The sequence below is a fragment of the Bos indicus x Bos taurus genome, chromosome 4 (genome assembly GCF_003369695.1).
Source record: "Bos indicus x Bos taurus breed Angus x Brahman F1 hybrid chromosome 4, Bos_hybrid_MaternalHap_v2.0, whole genome shotgun sequence".
Taxonomy (NCBI): Eukaryota; Metazoa; Chordata; class Mammalia; order Artiodactyla; family Bovidae; genus Bos; species Bos indicus x Bos taurus.
In genome coordinates this window covers 22,747,412-22,760,531 of record NC_040079.1, presented here as the reverse complement: position 1 = coordinate 22,760,531, position 13,120 = coordinate 22,747,412, and the positions used below count along the sequence as shown (strand labels likewise).

Genomic DNA, 13,120 nt, shown 5'->3' with positions numbered 1-13,120 from the left:
TTACCTTATTTAATTCTCATTACAACTTTCTGAGCTACTTACTTAGTATCCACATTTTACAGTTAACGAAACTGGGGTTCAGAGATAAAGTAATTAGCTCAAGGTCACAGAACAAGTGGCTAGTCTTAGAGTTGAGTGCAAGTCCTTGGTCTTTCCTCTGTCCCATGCTTTCTCCTTCAATGTGTGGTGATGTTATATTTGCCAGTAGGCATCAGTCCCAGGAATTCCTTTATGGACTTAAAACAACTAATAAGGTTTGGATTTCATAATTCTTCTTTCATGAGGGAAAACCAAATCATCCTCTGATTCTGACTCTCTTGACTGTCATACACTGGGCTTAAAGCTTAATACTCTGATGTTATCTGATGATGGGAGAAGGTATTTCAAATTGAGGCTTTCCTAGAAGATTCAAGATTCACTCTACATGGGTCTCTGTCCCTTCTTCCTGCTTCTCTATTCTATTCCTCAGCCTTCTATGGGCACCAGATATGGGCAAGGCAAGAATTTGCCATCAGAGGGGAAAGGCCAATGGAAACCACGATTTTATCTGAGAACAGAGGGCAAAGTAGAACATTTCTTCTGAGTTGCTCAAATAACATGAGTTCCTGGGAGGTGCTGGACACTGTGTCCTAGGCAGTATCATAATCAGGCTAGCCTGTTGTGAAGGAGTTCTACTCTTTATACTTAGGAATTTAAAAACTTATTTAGAAAGAAGATAAGCAAATTTAAAGAGAAATAATAGCTTACTTAGTATGGAGTCCCTCAGATGTACTTTAAATTTTTGAAGAAATTGATGTCTTCTACTTACGTTTTTTATATTCTTTGGATTTTCTAAATAACACTGATTTTAATTACACATTCATTTCAGTTCAGTTGCTGAGTCATGTCCGATTCTTTGTGACCCCATGGACTGCAGCACGCTATGCTTTCTTGTCCTTCACCAACTCCCAGAGCTTGCTTAAACTCACATCCATTGAGTCAGTGATGCCATCCAGCCACCTCATCCTCTGTCGTCCCCTTCTCCTCCTGCCCTCAGTCTTTTCCAGCATCAGGGTCTTTTCAAATGAGTCAGTTCTTCGCATCAGGTGCCCATAGTATTTGAGTTTCAGCTTCAGTGTCAGTCCTTCCAATAAATATTCAGGACTGAGTTCCTTTAGGATGGACTGGTTGGATCTCCTTGCAGTCCAAGGGACTCTTGAGAATCTTCTCCAACACCACGGTTCAAAAGCATCAATTCTTTGGTGCTCAGCTTTCTTTATAGTCCAATTCTCACATCCATACGTGACTACTGGAAAGACCATAGCTTTGACTAGATGGATCTTTGTTGGCAAAGTAATGTCTCTGCTTTTTAATATGCTGTCTTGGTCATAACTTTTCTTTCAAGGAGCAAGTGTCTTTTAATTTCATGGCTGCAGTCACCATCTACAGTGATTTTGGAGCACAAGAAAATAAAAGTCTGTCACCATATCCATTGTTTCTCCATCTATTTGCCATGAAGTGATGGGATCAGATGCCATGATCTTAGTTTTCTGAATGTTGAATTTTAAGCTAACTTCTTCATTCTGCTCTTTCACTTTCATCAAGAGGCTCTTTAGTTCTTCGCTTTCTGTGAAAAGTGTGGTGTCATCTGCATATCTGAGGTTATTGATATTTCTCCCAGCAATCCTGATTCCAGCTTGTGCTTCATCCAGCCCAGCATTTCTCATGAGGTACTCTGCATATAAGTTAAATAAGCAGGGTGATAATATACAGCCTTGACGTACTCCTTTCCCGATTTGGAATTTCAAAAATTAATTCTCTGGTAGGCTTCATTCTGTAGTGCAATTGGTAAAGAAAGCATTTTCTACCCCTCTTCTGCCATGGAGTATGTCAAAGCACATGTTTGGAAAAGCATGGATTTTGGAGTTGAGAAGACTTGACTTTGAATTTCTGTTCTGTAAATGCTGGGTCAGGCAAAAATTTCTTTCGTTTTTTCATAAGATGTTATGGGAAAATCCAAATGAACTTTATGGCCAATCCAGTAATACCTGTCTTACAGGCTAGCTCTCGTTAGATGAGGTTATATGGTTAGAGTTTGTTAGAGTAGTGCCAGTCAGCACCATTCCATGCGTACGTTGTGTATGAATACATAAGTTTATTTGTTCTTGGTTCCTTTCTCAACTTCATGTTCATTGATCTCTCATACTGTGGTCCAGAGAAGCTGGGAATGGTTCCAGATGGAACTGTGCTTGTCTTTTTTCTTTGCCTGGATCCTGGATTTTCCTGAAGGCCTTTTGCCTCTTTACTAATGAACACTCCAGAATTCTGATTTGCTATTTACCCAGTTGCTGCAAGTCCCTGGATGAAAACACTGAACTTTCATGGGGAAACAGCACAACTATAATATATACTGGAAACAAAAGGAAAAGGGCAGGGATCAATAACTTTTCTGCAGTTCTCATTATAGTCCCCTTAAAAGCAATGCATCTTTCCTAGGATTTTGATCTCTTCTGCTTCCCTTCCCTCAACCCCTTCCAAAATTCACAAGTGGAAATTAAAGCAATAGAAGTGGAAATTTAGCATACTGCCCCAGGAAATAATAAATGTTTCTCTGTGAAGAATGAGTCAGCAGGAGGGTTTTTTCCCTTCAAGTTTCGTGTTTTGTCAGTATTTTAGAGGCTTTTGTAGGCAGGATATATTGGACACTGGCTTGCGAACAAGCTGTTTGTCTTGGTTTCATGCCTATAACATGATTTCCATTTTACAAAGTCTACAAACCTGAAATTTGGGGCCAAAACTCTTTATTATACAGTAACACAGAGAAAGCAAATATTTTGATTCAACCATTCTTTTTGAAAGTCAAAGACTAAATTCTTGGGTTGGTGTTCCAAATAACTGATAATTTAGAGCAAGTCTGTAGTGGCTATGTGGCAACTAATGCTATAAAACTCCAAGAATTAATTACCTGGGAAACTTCATTCCAAAGTGATGGCACTGTTGTTTCTAGAGGTCTAGAATTTTAGAAAGGATGTTGGCAGATGGTTCTTGAAGCTTGCATGGTACTTTGTGTTAAACTGTACTGGGAGGTGTCAGTGATACTATTTTAGAGAGAAGCAAAGTCTCAACAGTTTGCATTATTACTATTCTCTTTTACCCGTCAAGGAATCTTATGCTAAAGGGACAAGAGTCTGTTTTCCGTAAAGGAAGATGGAGCAGAGACAAAAGAACCATGAATCCTTCTTCCACAAAATTCTTCTCTCCATTAGTTCCCACTCCCGCTGAGATAACTTGTTCCGGTCATTAGCATATAAATGCTACTCTGAGGCTAGGTGCCAGAATATAACTTTCCCTAGAAGTTTCATTGTTCAGCATCATCATCTTAAATATATTCTGGTTGTGATGCACTGCAGGCCTGTTTTCATTTGTCTTTATGTAAAGCGAATTAATGTTGTGTGCTATTTCTCTAGAAAAGTAGTGGGAACCAGACTAGTGAATTTTCTTTTGCTTTCACTTCCTGCAGAGCCATAATACTTTCACAGCTAATTTTCAAAAATCACCAGGTCCCTCACTTTTTATTTTATTTTATTCTTGACCCCCAATCTATCTATTGTCTATTTATGCTGCTAAGTCGCTTCAGTTGTGTCCGACTCTGTGTGACCCTGTAGATGGCAGCCCACCAGGCTCCCCCATCCCTGGGATTCTCCAGGCAAGAATACTGGAGTGGGTTGCCATTTCCTTCTCCAATGCATGAAAGTGAAAAGTGAAAGTGAAGTTGCTCAGTCGTGTCCGACTCTTCGCGACCCCATGGACTGCAGCCCACCAGGCTCCTCCGTCCATGGGATTTTCCACGCAAGAGTACTGCAGTGGGGTGCCATTGCCTTCTCCGATTGTCTATTTATAGGAGAAATATTTTGTCTTTTGATCCATTGTGTAGTGTCTTAAAACCTCTGTTTACTATGAAAGGAAAATATTCAACTACTGTTGTCACCAACTTGATAGACATTAGGAGAACATGTGCTTTAAAATCTCCCAGAACTACCTGCTACCCATAATTTCCTCAGAAAGCCAGGTGGTGTCTTCAGTCTCAGATGGTTGGTGTGGCCTGCAGCCTGTGCAGCTCAGAATCAATTTCTTCAAGTCCCACTGCCTAGTTATTGGTTCTTTTCCAAAATCTAGCTCATGAACATTTCCTGTCATTTTTGTTTCAAAAAAGCTGGAGGAGGTTCTTTATTGTTTAGCAAATAAGTCCCTGGTGGTGCAGTGGTAAAGAACCTGCCTGCCAATGCAGAAGACACAGGTTTTACCCCTGGGTCAGAAAGGTTCCCTGGAGAAAGTAATGACAGCCCACTCCAGTATACTTGCATGGGAAATCCCATGGACAGAGGAGCCTGGTGGGCTACAGTCTATGGGGTCACAAAGACTTGGACACAACTTAGCAGCTAAACAACAGCAAGAAAAGCATGAGGAATACAGGGAAGAAACAAAATCTTCTCACAGCTGTTGTAGCTTGTCAAGAATATGGAAGAGAGAAGAACTGGGAAAAGAGAAGGATTGGCCTGTGTGAAACAACCACTCAACTCATTTGAAAATGATCCTATTTAAAAATGAAAGCAGAATGGGGAGGTGCTGAAGGATCATTCCACCTTGGTAAAACTGCTGGTCTGGCAGGTGGATGCCATGACTGCCAGGGAGACCTTTTCCCCCTTTTGGAAGATCATTCTGCCCTGTACCTTCATCTCTGTTATGAATGAGGGAAGATTAAGTGTCCGATATAAAAAGAGAACACTGCATATTCTGTGCTCACTGTGGTATTGAGGAAAGATTCATGGAAAAATGGGAGCGAAATATGCTTTAATGCTAAAATATTTGTGTTTGGATAGTGAAGTTATGGGTCCCCCTCTCCCAGTTTTGCAGCTGTTAAGTTAATGTGAAAAATAAATTCATTATTTAAGAATTAATTTACAGTGTTACACAGGTTATTTAAATCAAAATAAAGCATTACAGTACTTCTGTGGGGGTCCAGTGGCTAAGACTCTGTGGTCCCAAAGCAGGAGGCCTGGGTTTGATCCCTGGCCAGGAACTAGATCCCACATGCCACAGCTAAGACCTAGCACAGCAAAATAAATAAATAAAAATAAATATTAAAAAAGAAAGAAAGAGATCATTACAAATGGAAATTCTGATTGGAAGTATTAGTGTGGAAAAATACCTGTTTGCAGACCAACTGGATCATGTTCATTAAGTTGCTTTTTGTGATGTGTGTGTGTATGTGTGATTTTCTTGACTATTCCTGGAATGGAAGCTTCGAAAGCAGAATGCTTTTGCCTTGTTCAGCACCATATCTCTAGAATGTAGGCATAGTGTCCACCAGACCCATAATAAATATTTTTTGAATGAAAGAATGAATTCTACTTATATTGAATATCTGTCATGGACCAGGAACTGTCTTAAAATACCAAACAAATATGAATGATCCCCATCCTTATGGAGTTTAAAAGTCTAAAGGGGAAGAAGAGCATTAGAGAATTCTTAGATAACTGTATTATTACAAATTGTGTTTAAGTACCATGGAGGAAGAGCAAATGTGCCCTAAGAGCATATAACCATGGGGATGCAATCTGGTCTGGGTAGGTGGGTGTTAGGGTGTATGGTATGAATGTTTTAAATAAGTAAGGCGGCTTTTACCTTTTTATGCCATCTCCATTCATTTGATAGCACCTGCTTCTAGTTACTACTAGTTATTCTAGCTGTGCAGTTACCTTGACATTGACGTATAAGATGTGAGAAGGAGAGCATCCAATTCTTGATGTACCGTTTTCAGTTTTTTCTGCTGGCTGATGAGAGTTTTATGGTTGATTAGATTTTGATCATTATTGCCAAGTGTACTTTTCGTGGCGATAATACCAAGTTTTCAGGTCATCAATAATGTTTGAGAGGTCCTGTATTCCCTAGTAAACAGATTGTACTATAAACATTTTTATCTTTGTCAATCTGATCAGCGAAAAATTGTATTTTCAAGATGGTTTCGATTTGTATTTTTTAGAGAAAATTTGAGATTAAACTTCCTATTTGTGTAATAAATTTTTTTGTTATGATATTTGTGTTATATCTGGATATATTACTTCAAAATAATCTGGATTGAAGGTGATTGTAGTGATAGCTAAAATAAGATTAGTGTTAAATGATAATTGTTGAATCAGGGTGATAGGTGCAGGATGGTTCATTATCCTTTCCTAAAAGTAGACTTATTTAAGTGTTGAAATTTTCAGTAATACAGTGGTCAAATAGTGTTTTATTTCCTTTTCAGTGAACACCCATTTTTCCATTATGTTTGTCTTATTGATTTGAAGGAACTCTTTATATATCAAGAAAATTAGTTCTTTGAAATTTATATTGTAATTTCCCACCAGCTGCATTCTCTTTTGACTTTATGATGTCTGATCATGTATACATTGTTTTTATTTTTATGAGGTTGTATTTATTAATATTTTATTTTTAAAGGGTCTGGATTTTGTGTCAGAACTTAGTTCTTCTTCACTCATAGATTATAAATAAAATTTTCCAAACTTTCTTCTAGTACAATCTTAGTATTTATGATTTTGAGAGATTTGGTATCTGAAGGAGTGGCCCATGCTACTTTTAAACATCTTTAGCATGTATTACATTGTATTGTAATCAACTGTATACCCTTTTCATTTCTGCCCCCTAAGTATCTGTCATGTAATGGATTATCCGTGTGAGATGATGCTGGCTAAATAATTGTAACATATACTTATCTCCTTTATAGTCATGTTTTTCTTCATAGTTGGTATTTGCCTCATTTCCTAAAACTTTTTTTCCCTCTTGATTTCTCAGTCTACACAGGATATAGATTTGTGGAGATACACTGAATTATTGTTCTAAAAGTTGGAAAAATGTACTTCCAAATATTTTAAAAATCCAGAGTCCAGAACTTGAAGGCATACTGTTTTAATAGGCCAGTCTTACAGAGTGGTTTTATCTCTGAGATATCTAAAGGCTCCAGCCCCAAGGTTAGTTTTATGGTACAAGTACAGTGCTCATGGAAAGAGAAACGAAATATTTCGCACGATTTCTTTATATCTGTGGCTAGAGTCAGGCATGTATTTTTCAAATAAGAGCATTTCCTTTCATCTCTTCTTTCTCTATTACTCTTCTAAATATCTGAAATATAGGATTTGGTGAAATTGGCCATCTTATTTTACAGGAAAATCGTTTAAGAGCAGCTTTGAAGCAAGGTCAAGCGTTTGTCCTGGTGGCTTCTTGTAGCCATTCCCAGGCGCTGTATGTAGCACTTGGACATGCTTGACATCAGGGCGGGCTTCGATGTAATTTGGATGAGTGGTTAATTCAAATGCAAGCAAGCGGAAGCGAGTACATTTAACTTCATTGATTATGATTCCATTTGATTAAATCTCTACTTCTGATTACACTTATCAGTGAGAATATGCTCTAAATACACCCAAACTATTGAACACTGGAAGGTGTGACTAAGATGACCAGAGACATACAGAAAAATATCCCACTATTCCTCAACTGGAATGTAATCACCTGCAGCCTAACTGAAATATTTTTAGGACAAATGAAAGGAACTGCTTCTTTACCTCTGGGACTTATTACACTGTTTGTTAACCGAAACATCCAGCTTATTACCATGAAAGGTAGTACTGGTCCCAAATCTGCATGCTTTCTTGTAAGACTTAAGTTCATTGATGAGATCTTCTTGACATATCAGGTGAATTAATAACATTACCCATGTTATGGGTATGTTTATAGCTCTTTGGTAAACGTGCAGTTGGACAGCTGTCTTTCTGATTTTATGTTGTCCTTTGGAGAAAGGGTGCTTGGCTGAATGGGCCAGAGGTCTTACTCAGTGTTGAACATTTCTCAAATCTTTGTTTTGCATTTGTCAGGGTAAAAGCAAAACATTTGCTTTTGATTTCTCTTGTTTTGCATACTATAGGAAGTTCAATTAGAGATTGGGCCAGTTTAAGGAAACAATAAAATGTACATTTCAGATTATTGCTAATACTACTTAGGTGTCAGCTTTCATGCTGCATCAAGGCCACTTCTCTATTTGGCGAATGGTAGGAGCTGCCTTAGATCTTGTCATTCTCTTCATGCTTGTTGGTGTCATAATATAGACATACTCCACACTTAAACTGGCGCTGACTCTTTCTTGTAGCAAAAACACACAAAAACAGACTTGGGTCAAATGAAATTCTTCCCTTGGTGATGTTTAGGAGTGAGGTCACATATGATTAAAGTACCTTCGTGTGTATCTTAGGCTTTATTTCGTGTTTTCTGGGCTCCTCCAGCTCCTGGTCCATGTTCTCATTATGTTCTCTAATCAGACTGAGGTGTAAGTTTGTAAGACGAGGGTTCACTTTGTGTTTGAAGCCTGACTTAGGGCTGGGCACATACCAAATGCCCAGGAAGTTTAATGAATGAATAGGTAAGAAAAATGCAAAAAAGATACTTTTAAAATAAGAGTAAGCAATTTTTCTATTAAAAAAAATTCTCAGCAGTACACACAGTGGGGTCTAAGGATCAGCAATACCGCTGTCACTTGAGATTTAGAAATGCAAATTCTCCCCATGGTGGAGAAGTGATTAAATTGGAATCCCTCAGTGCAGGGCCCACAGGAGCCTCTACTTTAGACGATTGTACGTATGCTAAAATTTGAGAACACTCTTTATAACATCAGAGACATCATGGAGTTCTGCAGTTTTGTAACATTTATGCTTTGCAGAGCAGCCTGCCATCTGGCGCCTCACCTGAGTGAGGCTCACTGTTGGCCTCATCACAGGCAGGGGCATTATTATTAATCTCAGATTTGCCCAAGCAAATGTGAGAGCTGCAATGACTTGACAGTTCACAAAGCTGGTTGGTGGTGGTGGATTTCAGAGGAGAAGTTGCCTCTTATCTGCCATGGAAGTTTGCTTTCTGGCGTCCATAAGGATGGTGGTCCTAGCTTGTTTCCTGGGCCTGATTTTGTCCTTCCTCAGAAGAATGGTATTCATGGCCACACATCCCTTCTCTGACCCATGCTCCCTGCAATGATCAGTGGCAGCCCTCTCAGCAACAGCCGGACTCCTTAAGAAGTGTGATCAGCGGCCATAGAGTAAATGAGTTTTAATTGACTTGAGATGCAGACTGATAACTTAGGTACCTAGACAGTTCCCCTAGAAACCTTGTACATTGTTGTACTAAAGACTAATATACAACTAAGTGATAAGAATAGACACTTAAAATCATAACTTCTCTTGTATTTAAGTGGATTTGTGGATAATTTTTCCAATGTTCTGTTACGACAGTATATTATTTTTCAAATGGATGAAGGGCTTTTCTTCTCCTAGCTTTGTTGAGATGTAATTGACAGATAGCATTGTGTGGGTTTAAGGTGTACAACATACTGATTTAACTCACTTAAATATTTCACAATGGTCACCACCATTGGCTAACATGTGCATCACCTCACATAATTACCATTTCTTTTTTGGTGGTGATAACATTTAAGATCGACTCCCTTAGCAACTTTCAAGTATATAATACAGTATTAACTATAACACTATGCTTTACCTTAGCTCCTCAGATCTTATTCATCTTATAACTCAAAGTTTATACTCCTTGACCACTATCTCCCCTTTAACCTCCTTGGTCTATTCCTTTGACTTTGGCTTTTATAGTTTCCACATATGAGTGAACACATACAGTGTTTGTCTTTCTCTGTCTGACTTATTTTACTTAGCCTAACACTGGGGTCTCACAGAGTCGGACACGACTGAAGCGACTTAGCAGCAGCAGCAGCAGCAATACCCTCAAGGTCCACTTCATATTGTCACAAATGACGGGATGTTCTTTCTCATGGCTGAATAATATTCCACTGTATTTCATCTGTTCACTGATTGATGGGCACTTAGGCTGTTTCCGCATCTGGTCTGTTGTGAATAATGCTGCATGAACATGGGAGTGCAGATATTTCTTTGATAGTCTGTTTTCATTTCTTTGGGATATATATGCAGAAGTTGGATTGCTGGGTTATATGGCAGTTCTACTTTTAATTTTTTGAGGAACCTCCATATTATTTTTCACAGTGGTGCATCAGTTTACCTTTCCACCCAACAGTGCACAAGGGTTTCCCTTTAATCCACATTTTCCCCCACACTTGTCATCTCTTTTTAAAATTATATTTTTAGAGCGTAATTGCTTTACAGTGTTAATTTCTACTGTACTGTATCCATATGTCCCCCTCCCCTTGAACCTCGTTCGTCCCACCATCCTGTCTCTTGTCTTGTTGATGATAGCCCTTCTGTCAGGTGTGAGGTGATCTTGTAGGTTCGATTTGCATTTCCCTGGTGGTTAGTGAGGTAGAGCACCATTTTGTGTACCTTTTGGCCATTTGTATGTCTTCTTTGGAAATACGTCTTCTTCAGTTTCTCTGCCCATTAATCGGATTGTGTTTTGTGTTATTGAATTGTGTGTTCTTTATATATTGGATATTAACCCTTTATCAGATATATGGTTTGCAAATATTTTCTCCCACTCATAAGTTGCTTTTCATTCTGTTCATGGCTCCCTTTGTTGGGCAAAACCTTTTACTTTTATGTTCTACTTGTTTATTTTGCTTTTGGTGTGAAATCCAAAGAGTCATTGCTGAGACTAATGTTGAGGCTATTATCCCTGTGTTTTCATGTAAGTTACATGGTTTCAGTTCTAGGTTCAAGTCTGTGGTTCATTTTGAGTTGATTTTTGTGTGTGTTGGTGTTGAGAGAGTGGTTCAGTTTCATTCTCTTGCACGTGACTGTTAGTTTTCTCATCCCCTTTTGTTGAGGAGACTGTCCTGGCAAAGGCTTAAAGTATGATACTAACACTTTAATTCAGAGAAAGAGGGCCTGGGTTTATTTTCTAGTTTCAGTCACTAATTTGCCACACATTAGAAGTTCATTCGAGGTCATCTAAGAATTCAGAGACTGATCATGAGAGGCTGACTTGACAAGTAGGGAAATGACACAGAAAGGAAATTACTAGAGCCAGGACCCAGTTCTTTTCATTTTCAGTGTGTTCCATTCTATATTGCTAATAGTTTTTTCCCTATTCTTTTCATAGCACAGATGGGAATTAGTCAGCACTCCTTAAATAGTAACTTCTTCTTATGTGAAGATTGTTGTCAAGTGGTGAAACTAATTTTCATCCCTTAGAAGTAGATATTAGATAACCTTGAAGATTAAATGGCATCTATGTCCTGTTTGAAATGAAAAATACTAGTTCAGCCAAGCTTATTATGAAAATGTGTATGTGATATCTCACAGGAATGTAAATCTAAGACTGCTTTGATATGACATAATTGATGATCAGTTTCTTTTAATTTTTCATAGAAAACCTAAGCTCAGAGGTTAGTATTTTCTTGTCTTTTAGAACATGGAGGTAGGGAAATAAGTATTCTGTGGTTTTTGCCTTTGTCTGTCCATGGGAAATGCAGAACCTGATATTAAGGTCTCAGCAGATAAGTAGCAGAACAAAACTGATTTTCTACCTTGTGTGTGTGTCTTTGCTTCGTGACCAAGTAAGTCAGCTTCTTGGCTCCTAAAATGGGTTTTCCAGCCAAATGACTAATTCAGGGTTCCTTGGATGTTAAATTTAGATTCAGATAGTCAAATCTCACCTTAAATATTGAACATTTTTCACAGTTTGAGGATATAGCTTTATACCATAGACATTTCTTGCCATGTGCAACTGTGACTATTTTTTGACATTTTCTTCTTAATCCTCTGCCTGTTTTCATAGTGGCATTCCAACATGAGATGCATAGGGACAGCTCTGGGTAGGAAGTTAGTAGGATACCTAAGAGAACAGGTTAACATTTTGCTTGCCTCTGTAAGCAGGCTATTTTCAAAACCTGCCAGGTAATTGGAAGGATGTTTAAAGAACGAATACTTGCTTCACCTGACTCTTCCCTGTTTTTTTTTTTTTTTTTTTAAACACGAGATATATTTTATTACATAATTTTTCAAGTTAGCTGTGGATGCATATATCTTTCATCTTGTAACTACATTTCTTTTGGTTCTCGCGTTCAGGTTGATAAGGCTGTCTTTTGAGAAGAGAATTTCATGTGAAATGTTTTTTGTTGTGGGGTGCTGAAGCCAGGAGATTGTAATATCTAATACGTATTTCCTCATCACTTGTTATCTGCAATCGGGTCTCCATCTCTCTCATCTGCTAGAGCTCATTTTTTCATTCATTGATTCAACAAATATTTATTGCCTGTCATACGCTTACTCTTATGACAAATACTGGAATACAGTGATAAATCAGGCAGTTCTTAACCTCATTGAGTTTACAGTTTAGAGAAGAGGAGGTGAAGACTAAGGGAAAGACAGCTCCTCTAAGGGCTGTTTCAGCAATCCAGGGAAGAGAAAATAAAGCCTGTATGAGCAGAGCAACAGTGGCAATAGGCTGAAGCCCATTCTAGAGACAGTAAAGAGGTAGAAATAAAAGAAGTTGGTTATTATTTGGCTTTGAGGAAGAGAGGGAGGGAAGGATGATTTGCTGGGATCAAGTGACTCCCATTCACTGACTTAGGTAAGTGGAAAAGCAGGTTTGGGGAGGAGAATGATGAGTTTTATTTAAGAGATGTTGGGTTTGAGGTCGACAGCTCAGGAGAGCCATCTGGACAGAAGATACGTTTGGGAGATTAGGGAGTGGATGTTTGAGGACACAGTGGTGAATGAGCTCACCTAGAGTGAGTGTGAGGATTGAGCAGCATTGACAGCACTTAAGGAGCAGGCTGGGAAAGAGGTTCCTGATAAGGCATCACTAGAGAGGCAGAAGCAGAGTGGAAGAGTCGGAGGAATGGAGTCTATGATTTGCTGGGAGCAGGTGATAGCCTTGCTGGAACATTTGCTGGAAGTCAGGAGAGCATGGTCAATAGAAGCAAGTGCTGCACTGTCTTGAATAAGGACTGAAGAGGGTCTTTCCTTTTCTTTCCTTTCTCTCTCCCTTTTTCTCTATTAGTATAGTTGACTTACAGTGTTGTGTTAGTCTCAGGTGTGCAGCAAAGTACTTCAATTATACATATACATCTGTTCTTCAGATTCTTTTCCCTCACAGGTTATTACAAAGC

The 13,120-nt window shown here is 38.6% G+C and overlaps 1 protein-coding gene across 1 annotated transcript in view; it reads left to right on the top strand.

Moving 5' to 3' along the window:
- Positions 1-13,120, top strand: part of EXOC4 (exocyst complex component 4) — an 805,586-nt gene that overhangs the window by 87,418 nt on the left and 705,048 nt on the right. The gene's annotated exons all lie outside the window — the stretch shown is intronic.